The following is a 24,764-nucleotide window of genomic DNA, read 5'->3' on the forward strand; positions in this document are numbered from 1 at the left end:
TACAATCCTGCTGACTTATCTTCCTTTAAATGTAGGACCACCAATCTCAGGTGCCATGCAATCCTCCTATTCTTTCAGAGTCAATGCTCTTCCATTCTTTTTTTTTTTTTAATTAATTTATTTATTTATTTTTGGCTGTGTTGGGTCTTCGCTTCTGTGCGAGGGCTTTCTCTAGTTGTGGCGAGCGGGGGCCACTCTTCATCGCGGTGCGCGGGCCTCTCACTGTCGCGGCCTCTCTTGTTGCGGAGCACAGGCTCCAGACACGCAGGCTCAGTAGTTGTGGCTCACGGGCCCAGTTGCTCCCCGGCATGTGGGATCTTCCCAGACCAGGGCTCGAACCTGTGTCCCCTGCATTGGCAGGCAGATTCTCAACCACTGAGCCACCAGGGAAGCCCCAATGCTCTTCCATTCTTGATGACCACTTCCTCATACCCACTCCTTTCTCCTCAAACTTTTCTCTTCTTACTCTTAGTTTATAACCTGAGAAAAATAAAAGCAATCGAAAGACAATTTCCTCATCTTTATACGGCTGTATCTATCAACCTGCCCACCTCTGCATTTACATACTCTGCCTTTTCTCTCCCTATTATGGATATATTTTCCCTCATCCGAATTGAAGACAGGACTCTCCACTTGTGCATTGGGTCCCAGACTCCCTTGCTCCATCATCAAAATATTTCTCCATCCTGGATTATTCCTATAAGTATACAAATATGCCATAATATCTTCTATCTTAAAATAATAGAAATGTGACCTCCATTTGCTTCACCATTCTGCACATCCTTTTATAGTTTTCAGTGAGTCATTATCTTTACTTGATCTCCTCCCATCCTTTCTTTTTAAAATTCATTTTTAATTTACATTACAGTAAGATACACTTTTTTGATGCGATGTTTATGATTTTTGACAAAGATTTAGCGTCATGTGACTACCACCATGATCAAAATACAGAAGATTTCCATCACTTCAAAAATTCCTTCATGCCCTCAATCCCTTTAGAGTCAACTCCTCCCTCATTCCTAACCCCTGGAAACTGCTAAACTGTTTTAGGTCCTTATAGTTCTTCCTTATCCTTTATTGAATCCACTTCAATCAATCTTTGTCCTCACCACTCCACTGAAACTGCTCTTGTTAATATCATCAACCAAAAAAAAAAAAAAAATCATCAACCACCTCTATGTTGCCTCACCCAGGATTCAATTTTTATTTCTCATTTTATTCAGCATCTCAGGGGTATTTGACATAAGTTTATCATTCCCTCTCCTGGAAATACTTTTCCACTTGGCTTCTAAATACCGTATTCTGCTGGTGTTCTTTCTAACTTAATACCTACTGCTTTACTGACCTTGAAATGTTTGAGTTTCTCAAGATTGGTACGTAGACTTCTCCATCCATACTCATTCCCTAAGTTATACACTTTAGTCACTTTAAGCTTAAACAGCTTAAAATCAAGCTTATTTATCTAACTTCGATCCCACCTTTGAACACCTTTCATATATTCAACTGCCATTCAACTGTCTAATATGCATTTTAAACTCAACATGTCCTAACAGATCCTTTGATCTTCCACATGAATCACCATCACCATAGGACTTAACCTATTTCTCCCCACCACTTCTCCATTTTTGTAAATGTCACCACCATTCTTCTGGTTGCTATGGCCAAAAATCTAGGAATTATACTTAATTCCTCTCTGTCTTTGACACTTTATATCCAATCCATAAGTAATTCCCATTGATTCTACTTCCGAATTTATACCGAGATCTGTCCCCTTCACAGCACCAATACTGCCTAGCCTGAGCCACCATCCTCACTCTTCCAGACTAAACTCCCACTAATGTTCCCTCTGCTACTCTTGCATGTCTGTAGTCTGTTCTTTCTACAGTGGAGGAATGATTCTACAAATGCAAATTAAGTCAGAACTGTCCATCACTCTCCATTACATCATGAACAAAATCCAAAGCTATTACCAAGCCCACAAAGCCTTCTGTGACTGGCCCCTGCTTACTTCTCACACACCAGTATCAACCACTGTTCCCCTCACTTGGTCAGTTCCCAGTGCACCTGCCATCTCATTCTTCCTTGGACAAGCTCATTCCTTCTCAAGGTCTTTGTGTTTGCTGTTTCTCTGCCAGGAATGCTCTTTCCCAAATATTCAGAAGGCCTGCTCTCTAATTTCATTCATGTTTCTACTCAATTGACATCTATCTAAATAGTCAAGACCATCCCAAGATACTCTGTAACTTGTTTTTCTACTGTATTTTTCTTATAGCACTGACCATTCTCTAAAATCATGTTACATATATATTTTTTTGATTGGCTCTCTCCCACTATAATGTAAATTCCTTGACAGAAAAGATTGTCATTCATGTTCATTCCTGCAACCTAAGTGTGATGTACAATGCCTGGCATATAGTAGGCACTCAAAATTATTTGTGGTATGGATGAATAAATAAAATGTGATTTTCATGCTAGCCCTCATTGATTCCCTTCTCCTTCCTGAGGAACTGATTATTCAAATAAACATTTAATATAAACAGTAGGCATCTCAGACCAAACTGAACTAAAATAGATAATAATAGTGAGATAATATTTATTAAATGCTAGATAAATTTCAGGCATTCTTCTAAGCATTTTGTGGATATCAACTCATTTAATCTTCACAAAACTATGTGAGGTAGGTCTATTATTATCTCCATTTTACAGAAAACTAAAGCACAGAGAGGTAAAGCATTTTTCCCAGAGTCACATGGCTTGTAAGAGGAAGAGCCAGGATTCAGGTCTATGTCATCTGGCTACAAAGGCTGCCTTTTTCCCAGAATTTTCTGTTCTTGACCATTATGCCATAATATTATGGTCAAATCCTTGGGATAAGAGAGAATCTTTGGAGAAATCTGAAGTCCTTCTCTGGACCTAAGCCTCCTCTGCCCTGAAGTTGTTAAATAAAGGGGCATCATGTTTTGAGCATAAGCCTGTCCACTCTCCTTGCCTGACCGCTGTTACCATGAGTCAGCAAGTCTAGAGCTGGATCATCAGACTTTTGAGAGAGGGAATGAGGATGATGGGCTTGAGGAAGGGAGCGGCTAAGTAGTTATACAACAAAGGCACCATCTCATAACCACAGGTGAGAGAAGTTATTGGAAATTACAATCATAAAACAGAACTCTGTGTCATTTTGTAGGCAGGTGATTGATGTGGAATGTGGGGAAAGGAACAGAGAGAAAGGAGGAAGGAAGCAGGGTAGGGAAGGGGGAGAAAATACGAAGATAGGAAGGGGAAAAGAGAAAAAGAGAGGGAAGGAGAGAAAAAAGAGGGGAAGGGCACAAAAGAAGGAGGGTGCGTTGTTGGGAAAGCCCTTGTGGGAGTTAAACTTTGGGTATGTTTGGGATTTGCTGCCCTGTACTGATCTCTGCTAAATTCTCTCCCAGCTCCACTCTGTGAACCAACTGGTGAGTTGCACTTCCTTTTCTTCTTCACGGTCTGTGGGTATCTTGTCACTTGAGCCCGTGCAGGAGGCCTGTGGATGGCTGTTTGATATCCGTTATACAGATGACAGCGGCCCCCTTGGGCCCAGGTTGCTTGTGTTCACACCAGTCTCTGCACGTGACATGTACATGCTCAGCTGATGGAACAGGTCTTGCTCTGACCTTCTCAAGACCACAGTCTTTTTTTTCTGGGACGTCCCAGCTTAGGGAGGGTAATGGTGTTTGCACAAGGAAGTCAGAGGGTGCCGAAGGTTAATGTTATAGAAGAATCTCTGCCCTCTGGCAGAAGGGCTCCAAGGCCCCTGTGTACTCCCAGCTGGGTACTCCACCAGAAGTGTTGGAAAAAAATGCCAAAGTCACGCCTCCATGGAGAACAACATTACAGTCAATGCGTGGGCCATGTACAAACTGTAGACTGCTGCCTTCTTCCTGTTTTCGGCCCTGCTCTGCAGCCACAACTGTTACCCCAGTGCATTTTCTCTCTCAGATTCTGTTTTATGCAAACTTACTTCATTAGTTTGCTCCTGATTCAGTCTTACTTGTACCGGATGAGGAGAGGAGGAAATTTTCCCCCAGAAGAAATCTTCCACTAAAGTATGTTTAAATCTAATATATATGAGGACTGCTGTCTTGTGCTTAAAATAATAAACACAGGGTTAAAAGAGATTATCCTGCTACTTCAACCCAGGCTGCATGTGCAACTAGGAACACAGGGTTTGGAATTCCTATGACAAGAGATACTCAGAACCAACTCAGGCTTCTGGTTTCCTCACCTGATGTTTGTCCAAGTCTAACTCATGCCTTATGTTAATTCCATGATGCCTTGTGCTTGGCTCCGCTTTTACTCTGTAAATGTGCCTGACCAGTCGTAGCCTAAGCAAAAATCCAAAGCCACATCCAGGATGAAGAAACAACACTTCTGCCACCAGGAATTTGCCTGGTAGTCTCTGTGCCTGAGAATTTTCTGAAACAAGCTCCAAGCTGCAAGACTGAGCTCTGGACCCGTGCAAACTGCCCTGTCCAGTGTCCTATTCCATCCCCACCCCAGACCCATTCAAAAGAGCGGGTTTCAGGTGCCTAGATGCCTTTTTTATTGTTTTTTCTGCTATGCTCCCAAAGCCGTGCTGCTCCTCACTCCTCTGGGGACTACAGTTTTCCAAGGAGAGAAAGTGATTAATGCACAGGGTATTCCAGGCCTCAGCACAGGGCAAACATTTTGGTACCACAGTTGAACTGAATTTTTAAAAGTCCTAGGGTAAAGCATTCCAGTTGGAAGGCTTGGAAATTATAGATACTGGACTAGGAATCACCCCTCAGTGATCTAGAACACTTAGCATTTTCATCTGATGAGGAGACAAAGAGGCTTTTCTTAGGAATACTCTTAAAACTTCCCAAAGAACAGAGGCTCTGAGGGTTGGATAAACAAATGTCCTGAGAGCAAACGCAATCAGGGCTTTCGATGTTTCATGGGCTGCTGCAACTGGGATAGATAAGGAGATGAGATGAAAGCAGAACACAACTTTACTCATCTTTAATTCATCTGGAAAAGAACCCCTATGGCCAAAAAGGGATACATGCTTTCTATAGGGGTTTGTATAGAGGTCCCAGATCAAGGGATCTGGGCCATGTGGATGTATGGATGCAGGGTATTTCTAGGCAAATGCATGCCTCTTCCTCCCATTAGGAATAGCAATAAAAGGGGCAGGAGAGAAACAGTACAGAAGAAATAGAGTTCCTCTGAGTATTCCCCAGACTGATTCTCCATGTCTCATATTCTATCTCTGAAAGAGATAGCGTGGGTCTGAGACATCAGGGGAATGGGAACAGAAGAAAATGACCAATATGGCTTATAACAAGGATGAATGAAATATATTTTCCTAAAACTTCAAGCTTCACCATCTCCAATGCCAACTCTAGTGACAGTCATCAGTATCCCTGCATTGTCTCCAAAAGTGTTTTCAGTTCATGGATAGAAACTTCAAAGAGTAATAACCAAGTCAAAGGTAAGAGTTGCCTTGTAGAAGGAAGTGATGCTGCACAGGGGCAGGAGGTGCTGGGGGTGAGCAGTTGAAAGCCCATGCGCCATGTCGGGGCAGGGCGGTAATGTGAGAAGTGGTCTGCATGTCCAATGAGCTGGGCCTTTGAGTCTTGCTGAGAGCAAGTGCTGAGAACACAAAGTGCCACCCATCAGGATCTCTGAACCCCATTGCCCTAGAATATGTGTTTAACTCTTCCCTCTAGAGCTGTTCCTGATAGTCAGCCCCTCTCAGCCCATAGAGGGGAATTCAATGACCCTGGCCTGTAAGACCCAGGCCCCTTCACAGAAGTTAGATGTTCAGCTCCAGTTCCGCTTCTACAAAGATGGCAGGCCCCTAGGGCTGGACTGGGACAGCATCCCAGAGCTCTGGATTCCTGCTGTGTGGAGGGAAGACTCAGGGTCCTACTGGTGTCAAGCAAAGACAACACCACTCAGAGTCAAATGGAGCCGCAGAGTCCAGATCCAAGTACACGGTGAGTTCCGGTGGGGGCCTCTGCTGGGCTGGGCTGATAAGGGCAGAGGTACGAGGCTGGTCTTCCCTGACTGTTGTGTTCTGCTCCTGCATGCATGGATGCTCTTTGACGCATGTACCTGAGCTTTTTATTATCAGAGTTCTTAAGGGGTCTTCCCTTATCCTTGCTATTCGCATTCAAGCAAACAAAAGAATTTTTAGGAAGCCTTTACTGTGTGTCATCACCATGCTGGAGGGTGTGGAGGAAATAGCTGCATAATATATTGTCCCTGACTATGAGAAGCTGATGCTTAACTGGCATCCTAAACAACTAGGGTGAAATGTGTGGTGGTGTCGTAAAGGTCGACTATTAATAGAAACTACAAAGAAGGGAGAAATCTGACTGAGGTGGTAAGAGGAGGCTTTGAGGAAAAGGCTATGGGGGAAGGGCTTATGGAAGAGAAGCTGAGGTCTGATTTTGAAAGATAAAAAGGAATGAGGGTGTTTTGTGATTCTGAACCATGTTATTCCATATAACATGGTTGACGTTTCTGACATCCTCTCTCACTCTCAGACAAAGATGTAGCCATGATACCATAAAGCATTTGATAATACCTTCCAAAAGCTGGGCTTTCCCAGACTTCCTCAAAGCTCAACTCCGTGAACCTGGACCACTACAAAAAGCCTCTGGACAGTTCATATGCCATAAGCCCTGTTCTAGTGATTCACACATGTTGTTTTTACTTTTTTTTTTTTTAATTTAATTTAATTTTATTTTTTATACAGCAGGTTCTTATTAGTTATCTATTTTATACATATTAGTGTATACATGTCAATCCCAATCTCCCAGTTCATCCCACCAACACCCCCCCCCGCCCACCATTTTCCCCCCTTGGTGTCCATACGTTTGTTCTCTACATCTGTGTCTCAATTTCTGCCTTGCAAACTGGTTCATCTCTACCATTTTTCTAGGTTCCACATGTATGCGTTAATATACGATATTCATTTTTCTCTTTCTGACTTATTTCACTCTGTATGATAGTCTCTAGGTCCATCCATGTCTCTACAAATGAACCAATTTCCTTCTTTTTATGGCTAATATTCCACTGTATATATGTACCACATCTTCTTTATCCACTAGTCTGTCAATGGGCATTTAGGTTGTTTTCATGACCTGGCTATTGTAAATAGCGCTGCAATGAATATAGGGGTGCATGTGTCTTTTTGAATTATGGTTTTCTCTGGGTATATGCCCAGTAGTGGGATTGCTGGGTCATATGGTAATTCTGTTTTTAGTTTTTTAAGGAACCTCCATAGTGTTCTCCATAGTGTCTGTATCAATTTACACTCCCACCAACAGTGCAAGAGGGTTCCCTTTTCTCCACACCTTCTCCAGCATTTGTTGTTTGTAGATTTTCTGAAGATGCCCATTCTAACCAGTGTGAGGTGATACCTCATTGCAGTTTTGATTTGCATTTCTCTAATAATTAGTAATGTTGAGCAGATTTTCCCTCTTGGCCATGCCTTCTTTGGAGAAATGTCTATTTAGCTCTTCTGCCCATTTTTTGATTAGGTTGTTTGTTTTTTTAATATTGAGCTTCATGAGCTGTTTATATATTTTGGAGATTAATCCTTTGTCCATTGATTCATTTGCAAATATCTTCTCCCATTCTGAGGGTTGTCTTTTTATCTTGTTTACAGTTTCCTTTGCTGTGCAAAAGCTTTGAAGTTTCATTAGGTCCCATTTGTTTATATTAGTTTTTATTTCCATTACTCTAGGAGGTGGGTCAAAAAAGATCTTGCTGTGATTTATGTCAACCAGTGTTTTTCCTACATTTTCCTCTAAGAGTTTTAGTGTCTGGTCTTACATTTAGGTCTTTAATCCATTTTGAGTTTATTTTTGTGTATGGTGTTAGGAAGTGTTCTAATTTCATCCTTTTACATGTAGCTGTCCAGTTTTCCCAGCACCACTTATTGAAGAGACTGTCTTTTCTCCATTGTATATCCTTGCCGCCTTTGTCATAGATTAGTTGACTGTAGGTGTGTGGGTTTATCTCTGGGCTTTCTGTCCTGTTCCATTGATCTGTATTTGGGTTTTTGTGCCAGTACTATATTGTCTTGATTACTGTAGGCTCGCAGTATAGTCTGAAGTCAGGGAGTCTGATTCCTCAATCTCCGTTTTTTTCCCTCAAGATTGCTTTGGCTATTCAGGATCTTTTGTGTCTCCATACAAATTTTAAGATATTTTGTTCTACTTCTGTAAAAAATGCCATTGGTTATTTGATAGGGATTGCATTGAATCTGTAGATTGCTTTGGGTAGTATAGTCATTTTCACAATATTGATTCTTCCAATACAAGAACATGGTATATCTCTCCATCTGTTTGTGTCATCTTTGATTTCTTTCATCAGTGTCTTACAGTTTTCTGAGTACAGGGTTTTTACCTCCTTAGGTAGGTTTATTCCTAGGTATTTTATTCTTTTTGTTGCAATGGTGAATGGGATTGTTTCCTTAATTTTCTTTCTGAACTTTCATTGTTAGTGTATAGGAATGCAAGAGATTTCTGCACATTAATTTTGTATCCTGCAACTTTACCAAATTCATTGGTTAGCTCTAGTAGTTTTCTGGTGGCATCTTTAGGATTCTCTATGTATAGTATCATGTTATCTGCAAACAGTGACAATTTTACTTCTTTTCCAATTTGTATTCCTTTTATTTCTTTTTCTTCTCTGATTTCCGTGGCTAGGACTTCCAAAACTATGTTGAATAATAGTGGTGAGAGTGGACATCCTTGTCTTGTTCCTGATCTTAGAGGAAATGCTTTCAGTTTTTCACCATTGAGAATGATGTTTGCTGTGGGTTTGTCATATATGGTTTTTATTATGTTGAGGTAGGTCCCCTGTATGCCCACTTTCTGGAGAGTTTTTATCATATATAGGTGTTGAATTTTGTCAAAAGCTTTTTCTTCATCTATTGAGATGATCATGTGGCTTTTCCCCTTCAATTTGTTAATATGGTGTATCACATTGAGTGATTTGCATATATTGAAGAATCCTTGCATCCCTGGGATAAATCTCACTTGATCATGGTGTATGATCCTTTTAATGTGTTGTTGGATTCTGTTTGCTAGTATTTTGTTGAGGACTTTTGCATCTATACTCATCAGTGATATTGGTCTGTAATTTTATTTTTTTGTAGTATCTTTGGTTTTGGTATCAGGGTGATTGTGGCCTTGTAGAATGAATTTGGGAGTGTTCCTTCCTCTGCATTTTTTTTGTAAGAGTTTGAGAAGGGTGAGTATTAGCTCTTCTCTAAATGTTTGATCAAATTCACCTGTGAAGCCATCTGGTCCTGGACTTTTGTTTGTTGGAAGATTTTTAATCACAGTTTCAATTTCATTACTTGTGATTGGTCTGTTCATATTTTCTATTTCTTCCTGGTTCAGTCTTGGAAGGTTATACCTTTCTAAGAATTTGTCCATTTCTTCCAAGTTGTCCATTTTATTGGCATAGAGTTGCTTTTAGTAGTCTCTTATGATCCTTTGTATTTCTGTGGTGTCCATTGTAACTTCTTTTTTTATTTCTAATCTTATTGATTTTTAGAAATTATTTCATTTCTAATCTTATTCTTATTGGCTAAATGTTTATCAATTTTGTTTATCTTCTCAAAGAATCAGCTCTTAGTTTTATTGATCTTTGTTTCTATTTCATTTATTTCTGCTCTGATCTTTAAATCTTTATGATTTCTTTCCTTCTACTAACTTTGGGTTTTGTTTCTTCTTCTTTCTCTAGTTCCTTTAGGTGTAAGTTTAGATTGTTTATTTGAGATTTTTCTTGTTTCTTGAGGTAGGATTGTACTGCTATAAACTTCACTCTTAGAACTGCTTTTTCTGTATCCCCTAGGTTTTGGATAATTGTGTTTTTGTTGTCATTTGTCTCTGGGTATTTTTTGATTTCCTTTTTGATTTCTTCAGTGATCTCTTGGTTATTTAGTAATGTATTGTTTAGCCTCCATGTGTTTGTGTTTTTTACGTTTTCTTTCCCTGTAATTTATTTCTAATCTCATATCACTGTGGTTGGAAAAGATGCTTGATGTGATTTCACTTTTCTTAAATTTACTGAGGCTTGATTTGTGACCCAGGATATGAACTATCCTGGAGAATGTTCCATGTGCACTTGAGAAGAAAGTGTAATCTGCTGTTTTTGGATGGAATGTCCTAAAAATATCAATTAAATCTATCTGGTCTATTGTGTCATTTAAAGCTTGTGTTTCCTCATTAATTTTCTGTCTGGATGATCTGTCCATTGGTGTAAGTGAGGTATTAAAGTCCCCCACTATTATTGTGTTACTGTCGATTTCCTCTTTTATAGCTGTTAGCAGTTGCCTTATGTATTGAGGTGCTCCTATGTTGGGTGCATATATATTTATAATTGTTATATCTTCTTCTTGGATTGATCCCTTGATCATTATGTAGTGTCCTTCCTTGTCTCTTGTAACATTCTTTATTTTAAAGTCTATTTTATCTGATATGAGTGTTGCTACTCCAGCTTTCTTTTGATTTCCATTTGCATGGAATATCTTTATCCATCCCCTCACTTTCAGTCTGTATGTGTGCCTAGGTCTGAAGTGGGTCTCTTGTAGACAGCATATATATGGGTCTTGTTTTTGTATCCATTCAGCGAGCCTGTGTCTTTTGGTTGGAGCATTTAATCCATTCACATTTAAGGTAATTATCAATATGTATATTCCTATTACCATTTTCTTAATTGTTTTGGGTTTGTTTTTGTAGGTCCTTTTATTCCCTTGGGTTTCCCACTTAGAGAAGTTCCTTTAGCATTTGTTGTAGAGCTGGTTTGGTGGTGCTGAATTCTCTTAGGTCTTTCTTGTCTGTAAAGCTTTTGATTTCTCCATCAAATCTAAATGAGATCCTTGCTGGGTAGAGTAATCTTGGTTGTAGGTTCTTCCCTTTCATCACTTTAAATATATCATGCCACTCCCTTCTGGCTTGTAGAGTTTCTGCTACGAAATCAGCAGTTAACCTTATGGGAATTCCCTTATATGTTATTTGTCATTTTTTTCCTTGTTGCTTTTAATAATTTTTCTTTGTCTTTAATTTTTGTCAGTGTGATTACCATGTGTCTCAGCGTGTTTCTCCTTGGGTTTAACCTGCCTGGGACTCTCTGCACTTCTGGACATGGCTATTTCCTTTCCCATGTTAGGGAAGTTTTTGCCTATAATCTCTTCAAATATTTTCTCTCTCTCTTCTTCTTCTGGGACCCCTATAATGTGAATTTTGGTGCATTAAATGTTGTCGAGAGGTCTCTTAGGCTGTCTTCATTTTTTTTCATTCTTTTTTCTTTATTCTGTTCCACAGCAGTGAATTCCACCATTGTGTCTTCCAGATCACTTATCCGTTCTTGTGCCTCAGTTATTCTGCTATTGATTCCTTCTAGTGTGTTTTTCATTTCAGTTATTGTATTGTTCATCTCTGTTTGTTTGTTCTTTAATTCTTCTAGGTGTTTGTTCTTTAATTCTTCTAGGTCTTTGTTAAACATTTCTTGCATCTTCTCGATCTTTGCCTCCATTCTTTTTCTGAGGTCCTGGATCATCTTCACTATCATTATTCTGAATTCTTTTTCTGGAAGGTTGCCTATCTCCACTTCATTTAGTTGTTTTTCTGGGGTTTTATCTTGTTCCTTCATCTGGTACATAGCCCTCTGCCTTTTCATCTTGTCTGTCTTTCTGTGAATGTGGTTTTTGTTCCACAGGCTGTAGGGTTGTAGTTCTTCTTGCTTCTGCTGTCTGCTGGATGAGGCTATCTAAGAGACTTGTGCAAGCTCCCTGATGGGACGGACTGGTGGTCGGTAGAGCTGGGTGTTGTTCTGGTGGGCAGAGCTCAGTAAAAGTTTAATCCACTTGTCTGCTGATGGGTGGGGCTGAGTTCCCTCCCCACTGGTTGTTTGGCCTGAGGTGACCCAGCACTGGAGGCTACAGGTTATTTGGTGAGGCTAATGGTGGACTCTGGGAGGGCTCATGCCAAGGAATACTTCCCAGACCTTCTGCTGCCAGTGTCCTTGTTCCCACAGTGAGCCACAGTCATCCCCTGCCTCTGCAAGATACCCTCCAACACTAGCATATAGGTCTGGTTCAGTCTCCTATGGGGTCACTGCTCCTTCCCCTGGGTCCTGATGAGCACACTACTTTGTGTGTACCCTCCAAGAGTGGAGTATCTTTTTCCCCCAGTCCTGTCAAAGTCCTGCAATCAAATCCCACTAGTCTTGAAAGTCTGATTCTCTGGGAATTCCTCTTCCTGTTGCCAGAACCCCAGGTTGGGAAGCCTGATGTGGAGCTCAGAACCTTCACTCCAGTGTGTGGGCTTCTGTGGTATAATTGTTCTCCAGTTTGTGAGTCACCCACCCAGCATCATGGGATTTGATTTCATTGTGATTATGCCCCTCCTACCATCTCATTGTCGCTTCTCCTTTGTCTTTGGATGTGGGGTATTTTTTTTAGTGAGTTCCAGTGTCTTCCTGTCAATGATTGTTCAGCAGTTAGTTGTGATCCCAGTGCTCTCACAAGAGGGAGTGAGTGTATGTCCTTCTACTCCGTCATCTTGAACCAATCTGACCCACATGTTGTTCAATTGAAGCATCACAACTGTAGGAGATAACTGTCATTATCTTCTCCATTTTCCAGATGGGAAATTGAGTCTCAGAGAAGTTAAGTAATTTGATCAAGCATGCACAAGAAGAGTTGGAACCAACATTCAAACCCAGGCAGTTTGATTTGTAACCTATACTTGTAACCATTAAACTATTGTGTCTTGAAAAATGGGAGTTTGAGAGATCACAGTTCTGGGAATCACACTGTCTTAAGCAGGGAGAAGACACTGTAGCCTCCATGGGAATATTATGGTGTCTTTCTTACCCTACCACCATCAACCCAACCAATGCCAATTCCAAATCAGCAGGACCCCCTCTGCCCACTAGCTCCCTGCCCCACCTTTAAATAATATAAGCTGTTGACTTCACTGGAGGCCTTTGCTTTCAGGACTGTCACACCTACCCTGTCCCTGAAACCCTCCCTACTCAGGGCCTTCCTGTGTCATCTTGTGTTCATGTAGGAGTCCCCATCAGTAATGTGAGCTTGGAGATACAACCTCCAGGTGGATACCTGATGGAGGGAGAAAAGCTGGTTCTTGTCTGCTTGGTCACTGGGGGCACAGGAGATATCACCTTCTTCTGGTACAAAGGGGCCCTGGGTTTAAACCTGGAAATGAAGACCCAGCGTTCACTGACGGCGACGTTTGAGATCCCTGTGGCGAGGGAGAGTGACTCTGAGCAATATTACTGTGCAGCTGACAATGGCTATGGCCCCAGGCTCAGTGAGCTGGTGAGCATCACTGTCAGAAGTAAGTTCCACTGCCTTTCTGCACAGCCAGCATGTTCCCCTGGGGCACCCTGAGGAAGTTAACTGGCGCTGAGCCTCTGTGGGCAGGGATTGTGAGTCTGTCATCATCAGAGACCCCCTCTGACAGTCTACTATCTCTCTCAGTTCCAGTGTCTCACCCTGTCCTGACCCTCAGGGCTCCTGGGGCCCAGGCTGTGTTGGGAGATGTGGTGGAGCTTCACTGCGAGGTCTGGAGAGGCTCTCCCCCGATCCTGTACCAGTTTTATCATGAGGATGTCGCCCTGGGGAGCAGCTCAGCTCCCTCTGGAGGAGGAGTGTCTTTCAACCTCTCTCTGACTGCAGAACATTCTGGAAACTACTACTGTGAGGCCAACAATGGCCTGGTGGCCCAGCGCAGTGAGGTGGTACCACTCAATATCATAGGTATAGCTCACGCTGTGGAACTACTTTGGTCAATGTCTCTTTCTCAGCATTCTGGGAGAGTTTTGCTGACCCCACAAAGTTTCTGGTGGTGTGCTACCAAAGATGAGGCTTCTATGTGTAGTCCTGTCCTGTGAGATGTATCTGAGGGGGCATGGGGGACATCAAAGCTGGTGCCTCTCTTCTCTCATCAATGTGATACGCTGCAAGTCCCTAGGTGCATAAATAAGTCCTACCTCCCCACCTCCTCCAGGAAGAGCAGACCTTGCTTCAACCCACACTCAAGATATCTGCTCTCCAAACCCAAGCCCTTCTCCTTGGCAGCTCATGTACAGGTCTCTCCCTTCAGTGCCTACGGAGGACAGAAAAGAAGTTCTTACTTCAAGAGTCATGGAGGTGCTGCTTGGCATCTCTGGTCCCACCATTATGGCCCTATTATTTTGCTGCTGGCTCAAGAGAAAAATAGGTTTGTATTTATAGAGATTGGTATTTTGTTACTGTGACCTTTGTTCTCACTGAAATAAGGCAAGATCTGTGACATACATACTAATAAGGATGAATATATCCCATTAGCCACCTTGCCTATAGATCTGCTCATAGCCACCCCCACTGCCCCAGCACATGGGATGACACCTATTAAAGTAGTGAAAGTTTTTAGTAAAGCCCTTCATCCCCACGTGTTATCAATTGAGGTTAAACTGATACCTTGTACTTTTGTGGTTTAATTTTTATACAAAAATGTAACTACTTAAACGCTAATCAGCCACTTATAAGAGAAATACAGTTAGCAGTTCCAGCTATACTGACAATCTCCCAGCTAAAGTCATTGCACTAATTCTTACTTGCCTTAGAATATTGTCACATGGTTTTTCTTCTCCCTGAAATATTTACCCACACATCCACACATATGCTTTTTGCTGAGTGTTTCTCACTTTACAGCTTAAATGTCATTTTCTCCAAGAGGCTTCACCTAGCCACACAGCTTACAATTCTTTTCTATTATTCTTCCTCAGAGTACCAATAACTTCACACGTTATTACAATTGATTATTACCTATTTATTTGTATGTTTAATCTTGGTTTCCTGTTCTCCATTGAGCAAGTTGGAGATGGGGCAAGAGAGGACAATGTGAGATTCTTACTTAAATTCCAAGCTTTTGGGGCATCTTTGGAGACGTCACCCCAACTATACTGTGTCTATGGCAGTGCCTTTTGTCATGATAGGATTAGGTCATATGGTTCTAAAACCAAAACCAAAAAATGTTATAGGTGTGCAGGTACAGAGCCTTGGGCTCAAGTCCAATTCTGGTATTAACTGTCTTTGGGAAGCTTGCTTAACTATTCTGGACCTAAATCTCTTCATCTGCAATATGAAGGATCTGCCCAAATAATTACCAGGATGTCCTCTGAGCACACAGTGACATCTTGCAATGGGCATCCTGAAACAAGGCACATTCCCTGCACAAGGGCTGTATGAAAGCACTGAGAAAGAGAGCTCCTTCATTGACATGTATGTTCATTTGTTTGACTTGCAGGAAGTCGTTCAGCCAGGGATCCACTCAGGTGAGACCTCTGCTTTATCTGTGTGTACAGTTAATGTAGAAAAATCTATTTCAAACAATTTTTTGAATTGTTCTCTCTCATGAGCTTTTTTCCATATTTTGTCATATCCAAAACTACTACTCCAGAGTTCTTCCACTGATAACTTCATTTGCTATTCCTCTTCTTTTATATATTAACTAATTAATTTAAATCCTTTCATCATTTTTCCTAATTTATCTCCTTCACTAAATGTGCAGAATAAGACAGTTCTATTATATTGACCAGTTTCGTGCATTTATTCAATCAACCAATATCTGAGAGTCTGTAAGTCATTTTGCTGAGTGCTAGAAAGCATGAAAATATGGAGAGATCTTGAGAGTTTTAAGTATCCTAGAGTAGTTAAGATATACACACATTTCCATAATGCAGGCCAGAGAATAAGTAATAAACATACTGAAAAATTGTTGATGAAGTTCCTTAGAAGATTAGAAGAGGAAAAGGTTTTTTAAAATTTATTTTTGATTTTATTTTATTGAAGTATAGTTGATTTACAATGTCATGTTAGTTTCAGGTGTACAACACAATGATTTAGTTATATATTCTTTTTCAGATTCTTTTCCCTTATAGGTTATTACAAAATATTGAGTATTGTTCCCTGTGCTATATGATAGGTCCTTGTTGGTTAGAAGAGGAAAAGATTTTTTAAATACTTCCATCGGGGGATATCAGTGTTTAGTTGATACATTTTATACTGTGTTATTATTTTTGCCAACAAAAAAACAGATTTTTTTCCAAATCAGAATAGCTCTTTTTCAGTGATACATGCACATGCAAGAACATTTTCTTCTTTCCCTTCCTCAAGCTGCCTGTTCTGCCTAGCAACCGGTTTCCATCTGGGGTGAATCAATATTTTTTCATTCAATATTTACCAAGCACTTATGATGTGAATGGCACTATTCTGGGTGTGGGCAATACCACAGTAAGCTGTCAAATAAGAACCTTACACTTGTGGAATATATACTCCAGTGATACTCTGCAATGCCTTGATCAGTGTAAGTATAGAGCCGTGGCTTGTACCAGACAGCTGTGCTGATTGCGGATTTCCCCATAAATTAGCATTCTATTCAGGACACTTTGTAACAGGCTTCTCTCCTTCAGTGTTTTACTCATAATCCCAGATAGTTATGTCTGGGACATCTAGGATGCTATCCCAGATAGATAGCATGTGTTTCTGTGTTTGCAGGAGCCTTCCCAGCCCTGTACCCCAAGAATCCACCTACCTCAACTCACAAGCCCCAGAGCAACTACACCCTGACTATGAAAATGGTGAGGCTTCCCAAATGACCTGGGCCAAAGTAGGCAGAGCAAGCTGGGGAAGAAGCAATAAGGTGATGTCTATTAACCAAATCCGACCCTGCTGTGTCCCAGCCACCTCTACAAATAAATGACTCATCTATCTTCATGGCTGTGATAGGTGGTAGGTATGGAGTGAGTTAAATGGCAGGAAGAAGGGACTGTGTCATGTCATGATGCCTCCTTTTTTCTCTTTCAGTGAATGTTGTAAGTGGGGATGAGGTTTATTCTTTGGTGTACTGTGTGCAGCAGGAACAGCAACGAGCAGCAGGTGAGACATGAGGGAGTGAATTTGTCTCTGACTTTTGTCTTTCCTGGAACCGGGAGGATAATCAGTGACCGTGTATGGCAGCATGGCTCTGTTCTTTGGCGCTGGTGCTTCTGCTTTTGGAGTTGACTATGAGCATTGCTGTGCCTTATATGAAGATTGGCCTTTGGTCTGGAAGCTGTCTTGAGTAGAGCCCAGTGCTGATGCTAACTTGGCCTCCTGTATATCTCACTCCCCAGTCAGATGGCAGCATTGGAGACGGTACCAGCTATGTACTCCCTGTAGCACCCCAATACAGCTGCCTGGTTGTGGCTGTTGTCCCATCCCGTACTTGGTGGGCACAGAAATGCTGAGAGGTACAAATGCCAGGAGGAGCTGGCGGACCCTCACTCCCCCCAGGTGCTAGTTTTCCTCTGTACAGTAAGGAGTCATATTTGTGATAGGCAGAAAAGCGAGACAGAAAGTATTAATGGAAGTAAGTCCATGGGAAATAGACAGGAGAGAAAGAAGCCTTTATTAACACTAATTTAATGAAGGACTTTAAATGGAATCTCACATATGTTTGTCTCCACAGAAGAACCCCCTGGGATGCATACTGGGGATAAGGTGAGCTAGAAACCCTGTTCTTTCCTCCATGCTCTTTCTCTCTTTCTTCTGGGGACAGGCTCTCAAATTTTTAAAATTATGGCCACTTAGGAAAAACAAGATATCTCATGGTCTATCTCCTACCTTATCTCCTCACACCACAGGGATAAAAACATTTGATTATAACAGTAAAGTGTGATTGTACAAGGTAATTTTAGAGGCTCACGTATACTTCTTTTAGCAATGGACATATGGAAGGTTTGTAGCTAAACTGTAGTGTATGCTTAGTCTAAAAATTCTATAGATTTGAAAATCTTTATCCTGAAATACTGTTGAACCATACATACATCATTTTGTGCTATAAGGTTAACCAAACAACATGTCAAAAACTAAATTAATATTGAATAAAGCTAAACTAAGTGATTTTTGTCATTAAAAAAATCAGTAATTTCTAAACCTTGATCAATTCAAGACTTCACTGATGATACAAAAATGCTTTCAGAAAATTGCATAAATTCCAACTCTGCACGTGTGCAAATAGAGTAGGTGCTTTGTATTTGAGTCTAGTGTGGTGTGGCGGCCAAATATCTCAGGACAGAGTTCAAGTCCTTGATAAACTCCAGTAACAGGCTAAATTTAGTTTATGAATACAAAATTCTGACATCCTTGAAAAATTATAGTCCATGGAACAGCCTAACAATGACTTATAAAAATGAGAGAAGGCTTTGTATGGGTCAGTTTGCAGCTCATCAGGAGCATCTCAGTAGCCCAACAGTGGGACGCAGGCCCTTTGAAAATGGTGGCCTAGGGCCACAGTCTTCCAAGAGACTCCAAGTTTTGTCTTGAGTGGTGCACCATGATAGGGTGCATCCAGGCTGACTGGAAGAGGACTGGGAAAGAGGACCTGTGGGAAACATGTTCGACTTGTCTTCCCTGCTCAGGTTCTATCCATGTATCTTTGCTTTTAGAACACCTCAGCCATCTATTCTAGGCTGAAGAAAGCGGATCTTACAGATGTGGACTATGAAGATGCTATGTAAAGTTATAGAAGATTCTGCTCTTGGGAAACCATGCACGACCCCATACCTCGGAACTAATATGTCCTTCAGAGATCCTGGGAGAATCAGCGTTCCAGTACACCTCATCCAGGTGCTTTCCTCCATGAGATTATTCCTGCATCTACTGTGAAGTGAAGTTGGCTCAAGCTTTGAAGAGATCACCCAGGAGAACCAACATGAACTCAGGAGTGGGAAGAACTTTGTTACTAGAACCGGATTCCTATTGGTTCTTTCAGGTACAGGTCAAACTCTGCTCTGAGTTCTTTTTACAAGAGGAAACAGGACAGGAATAAAAGAACTTGAGGTCATGGGGTAGAGGGACAATGAAGCTTAGAAAGCATGAACCCAAGGTTAGTGATTTTGTTGGACTGCTCCATACAGAAAGATGTGTCCATAATTTTTTGTCCAAGTGTTTTCTCTGCTTAGACAGTACAGAGCTCCAGCCCTGCCCCTTACGTTAATCATCCTGTTTCTACATAAAATATGTGACTCAGTGAATTTGGGGGTCACTGTTACCAAAATAAAATTAAAGCAAAGTTACATAAAATACCATTGCAGTTACACTAAATCGTAATGACATATTTTGTTTTTGTTTTTGTTTTTTTTTAAACATCTTTATTGAAGTATAATTGCTTTACAATGGTGTGTTAGTTTCTGCTTTATAACAAAGTGAATCAGTTATACATATACATATGTTCCCATATCTCTTCCCTCTTGCATCTCCCTCCCTCCCACCCTCCCTATCCCACCCCTCTAGGTGGTCACAAAGCACCGAGCTGATCTCCTTGTGCTATGCGGCTGCTTCCCACTAGCTATCTATTTTACATTTGGTAGTGTATATATGTCCATGACACTCTCTCACCCTGTCACATCTCACCCATCCCCCTCCCCATATCCTCAAGTCCATTCTCTAGTAGGTCTGTGTCTTTATTCCCGTCTTGCCACTAGGTTCTTCATGACCTTTTTTTTTTTTTTCCTTAGATTCCATATATATGTGTTAGCATACTGTATTTGTTTTTCTCTTTCTGACTTACTTCACTCTGTATGACAGACTCTAACTCCATCCACCTCATTACAAATACCTCCATTTCATTTCTTTTTATGGCTGAGTAATATTCCATTGTATATATGTGCCACATCTTCTTTATCCATTCATCCGATGATGGACACCTAGGTTGCTTCCATGTCCTGGCTATTGTAGAGTAATGACATATTTTGTATGTCAGGCCAATCTAGGTGCCAATCTAGACGCCCCCATATTTATAAGGAGACATAATCTCAGTAGGTTTCACTACATCCAAAGTTCTGTATTTGTTGCAACCTCTAAAAGCTTTAGGAATATGTTTTCTTCCTTAATTCACAAACTTTTTGAAAATGTGATAATATGGTTTGAAGTCTGTATTTTAATTTTAAAGCAATCATAAGCTAGCACATAAATTAAAACATTTTAAAAGTATATAATGTAAAAGTTAAAGTCTTCGCTATAAGTTACCACAAGTGGTACCCATTGTTAAAAGCTTAGCATTGTTAAAATCTTAGCTCTGCAGATATTTTTCTATTTTTCTGTAGAAACACTTCTACATACATGTGAATATATAGATATTTAGAAGTATACCTATTTAATAAAATATCATGAAATATTTTAAAGTCTGTATGTAGATTATTGCACTATTTTAAAAGCTGTGTAGTATCCTGTTATATGATAAATCATAATATATTTTTTTATTTTGCTAAAATATAAATAACATAAAATTTACCATTTTAACCATGTTTTTCTTTATTTTCCAGTTATCAAATTCTTTTTATTCATTTTTTTCCTCATTTGTGTTTCTTCTATTTTTCTCTTTTTTTAATTGAGGTAATGTTGGTTTATAATGTTATATAAATTTTATGTGTATATTATAATTTGACTTCCATTTACACTAAAGTGTGCTTAACACTAAAAGTTTAGTTTCAGTCCATTACCATATAGTTGGCTCCGTTTACCCACTTTGCTCTCCCCCCACCCTCTTTTCCTCTGGTAACTGCTAATCTGTTCTTTGTATCTATGTGTTTGTTTTTGTCTTGTTCTTGTGAGTAGTGTAAGATAGGAGTCCAGTTTCATTATTTTAATATGAATATCCAGTTTTCCCAACATCATTTATTGAAGAAACTATCCCTTCTCCACTGAATATTCTTGGCTCTCTTGTCAATTATTAATTGACCATATATGCATGAGTTTATTTATGGGCTCTCAATTCTGTTTCATTTGTCTATGTGTCTGTTTTTATAACAATACCATACTGTTTTTATTATGATAGCTTTGCAATATAGTTTGAAATCAGGAGGTGTGATGTCTCCAGCTTTGTTCTTCTTTCTCAATATTGCTTTGGTTATTTGGGGACTCTTGTAGCACCAAACAAATTTTAGAATTCTTTGTTATATTTCTGTGAAAAAATGTCATTGGGATATTGATAAGGATTGCATTAAATGTATAGATGGCTTTGGGTAGTATGGACACTTTAACAATATTAATTCTTTCAATCCATGAACAAGGGATATCTTTCCATTTATTTGTGTCTTCTTCTATGTCTTACATCAAGGTCTTATAGTTTTAAATATACACCCCCTTGGTTAAATTTATTCCTAAGTATTTTATTGTTTTTGATGCTATAATGCAAGGGATTGTTTTCTTTATTTCTTTTCAGATAATTTGTTGTTAATGTGTAGAAATGCAACTGATTTTTTTGTGTTTATTTTTATCTTGAAATTTAACTGTATTTTATTACTTCCAGAGATTTTTGGTGGAGTCTTTAGGGTTTTCTATATATAAATCATCTCATCCACATACAAAATTTTATTTCTTCCTTTCTGATTCGGATACCTTTTATTTCTTTTTCTTGTGTAATTGCTTTGGCTAGGGCTTCCAGTATTATGTTGAATAGGAGTGGTGAGAATGACCACTCGTGCTTGTTCCTGATGTTAGAAGAAAAGTTTTCAGCTTTTCACCTTTGAGTATGATGTTAGCTGTGGATTTGTCATATATGGCCTTTATTATATGGAGGTACATTACTTCTATATTCAATTTTGAAAGTTTTTTTATCATGAAAGGTTTTGTCAAATGCCTTTTCTGCATCTATTGAGATGATCTTATAGCTTTAATTTTTAGTCTATTAAATTGATATATTACAGTTGTTGATTTGCATATGTTGAGCCATCTTTGTATCCTAGGAATGAATTTCACTTGATCATGATATTTGATCCTTTTAATGTGTGGTTGAATTCAATTTGCTAGTATTTTGTGGATTTTTTGTGTGTGTCTATATTCATCAGGGATATTGGCCTGTAGGGTTTTTTTTTTTCTTATCTTTTCTTGTAGTGTCCTTGTTTTGCTTTGGTATCTGGGTAATTATGGCCTCATAAAATATTTTTGTACATGTTTACTTCTCTTCCATTTTTTGAACAGCTTGAGAAGAATTGGCTTTAATTCTTCTTTAAATGCTTTCTAGAATTAACCTGTGAAACTATACAGTCATGGGCTTTTCTTTTTGGGGAAGTTTTTGATTACTGATTCAATATCCTATTTATTACTGATCTCTCCAGATTTTCTGTTCCTTCATGATTCAGTCTTCATAGGTTGAATGTTTCTAGGAATTTATTCATTTTTTCTGTGTTGTCCAATTTGTCAGAATATAATTGTTTATAGTAGTTTCCTATGATCCCTTGTATTTCTGTGGTATTAATTGTAATGTCTCCTTTTTTCACTTACAATTTTATTTATTTGTGTCCTCTTTTTCCTGTTTAATCTAACTACAGATTTGTCAATTTTGTTTATCTTTTCAAAGAACCAGCTCTAGTTTTCTTATTCTCTTCTATTGTTTTCCTATTCTCTATTTCATTTATTTTTGCTTAATCTTTATTATTTCCTTACTTCTGCTAACTTTGAGCTTAGTTTTTTCTTGTTTTTCCAGTTCCTTGAGGTACAATGCTAGGTTGTTCATATGAGGTCTTTCTTTTATGCTTTTTTAAATGTAGGCTTTTATAGCCATAAACTTTCCTCATTAGACTGTTTTTGCTGCATTCCCAAGTAATGGTGTGTTATGTTTTTATTTTATTTTGTCTAAAGATATTTTTTGACTTTCCTTTTGCTTTCTTCTTTGATCCATTTGTTGTTCAGAAGTGTGTTGTTTAATTTCCATTTATTTGTAAAATTTCCTGCTTTCCTCCTGTTATTGATTTCTAGTTTCATACCATTGTGGTACGGAAAAAATACTTGATATAATTTATTTCTCCTTAAATTTGTTGAGACTTGTATTGTGGCCTAACATATTATCTAGCCTAGGAAATGTTCTATGTGTACTTGATAACTGTGTGTATTCTGTTGCTGTTGGGTGGAATGTTTAATATATGTGTGTTAGGTCTATTAAGTCTGTAGTGTTGTTCCAATTTGCTGTTTCCCTGTTGATTATCTGGATGATCTATCCACTGTAGAAATGGGATAGTTAAGCCCCCAACTATTATTGTGTTGGTGCTTATTTCTCCTTTAGTTCTGTTAGTATTTGCTTTATATATTTTGGCATTCCAATGTTGGGTACATAGATATTTACAATTGTTATATCTTCTTGATAAATTGACCCCTTTTAGATTATATAATGACCTTCTTTGTCTCATGTTATAGCTTTTGACTTAAAGTCTGTTTTGTCTGATATAAATATAGCTTCTCTTTTTTGGTTTCATTTACTCAGAATATTTTTTTTCATTCCTTCATTTTGATCCTATGTGTGTCCTTATAGGTGACATGCTTCTATTGTGAGCATATATAGTTGAGCCTTGTTTTATTATCCACTCAGCCTTTTGATTGAAGAATTGAATTAATTTACATTTAAATAATTATTGATATGTAAGAACTTACTAATGCCATCCTATTCATTATTTTCTGCCTTTTTGTAGCTTCCTATTCTTTTCTTCCTCTCATTGTTTTCCTTTCTGAATTGATGATTATTCATAGTGGTATGCTTAGATTTTCTTTTTATCTTCTGTGTATCTACTGTAGGTTTTTGCTTTGTTGTTGCTATGAGGCTTACATAAAATATCTTATAGATATTACAGTCCATTTTATGCTGATAACAAGTTAATGTCAATTGCATACAAAACTTCTACCCTTTTACTCCTTCCACATTATGTTTATGATGTCACAATTTACCACTTTTTGTATTGTGTAGCTATTAACAAATTATTATCATTATATTTATTTTTATGCTTTTGTCCTTTAAACTTTATACTAGAGTTAAGTTATTAACACATCACCATATCGTAGTATTACAGTATTCTGAATTTGACTATATATTTACCCTTACCAATGTGTTCTATGTCTTCATATGCTTTTTTGTTCTTAATTAGCATCCTTTCACTTCAACTTAAAGAACTTCTTTCAGCATTTCTTATAAGGCAGGTCTAGTGGGTGATGAGCTCCTTCAGCTTTTGTTTGTTGGTAAAGTCTTTATCTCACCTTTGTATCTGAACGACAACTTTTCCCAGTAGCTTTCTTAGTTGGTTTTTTTTTTTTTTTTCAGTATTTTGAATATATCATCCCACTTTCTTCTAGCCTGTAAGGTTTGATAATATTATGGGTGTTCTTATGTATGAGTTTTTTTTTTTTTTTTTTTTTTTTTTTTGCTATTTAAATAATTCTTTCTTTGCCTTTGCTTTTAGACAATTTTATTATCATGTGTTTTGGAAAAGATTGTTTGGGGTTGAAGTTTTGGGTGGCCTATTAGCTTTATGAACTGGATGTCCAAATCTCTCCCCAGATTTGGGATGTTCTCAGCCATTATTACTTTAAATGAGCTTTTTGCCCCATTCTCCCTTTCTTCTTTGGGGATTCCAATAATGAACAGATTATTTCTCTTAATTGTAGTTCATAGTTCACATAGCATTTCTTCACTCTTTTTCATTCTTTTCTTCTTTATTCTCCTCTAATTAGATAATTTCAAAGGATGTGTCTTCTATACTTCACAGATTCTTCTGCTTGATCTAGTCAATTATTGATGCTTTCTGTTGCATTTATTTCATTTATTGTATTCTTCAGCTCCAGGATTTCTGTTTGGTTCTTTTTAAAGGTTTCTGTCTCTATGTTAAATTTTGCATTTTGCTCATATATTATTTTCCTGAATTCA

At 38.8% G+C, this 24,764-nt stretch overlaps 1 pseudogene; it reads left to right on the top strand.

Moving 5' to 3' along the window:
* LOC133087050 (Fc receptor-like protein 1) overlaps positions 1 to 24,764 on the top strand; it is a 55,663-nt pseudogene that overhangs the window by 752 nt on the left and 30,147 nt on the right.

This window comes from Eubalaena glacialis, chromosome 3 (assembly GCF_028564815.1).
Source record: "Eubalaena glacialis isolate mEubGla1 chromosome 3, mEubGla1.1.hap2.+ XY, whole genome shotgun sequence".
NCBI lineage: Eukaryota > Metazoa > Chordata > Mammalia > Artiodactyla > Balaenidae > Eubalaena > Eubalaena glacialis.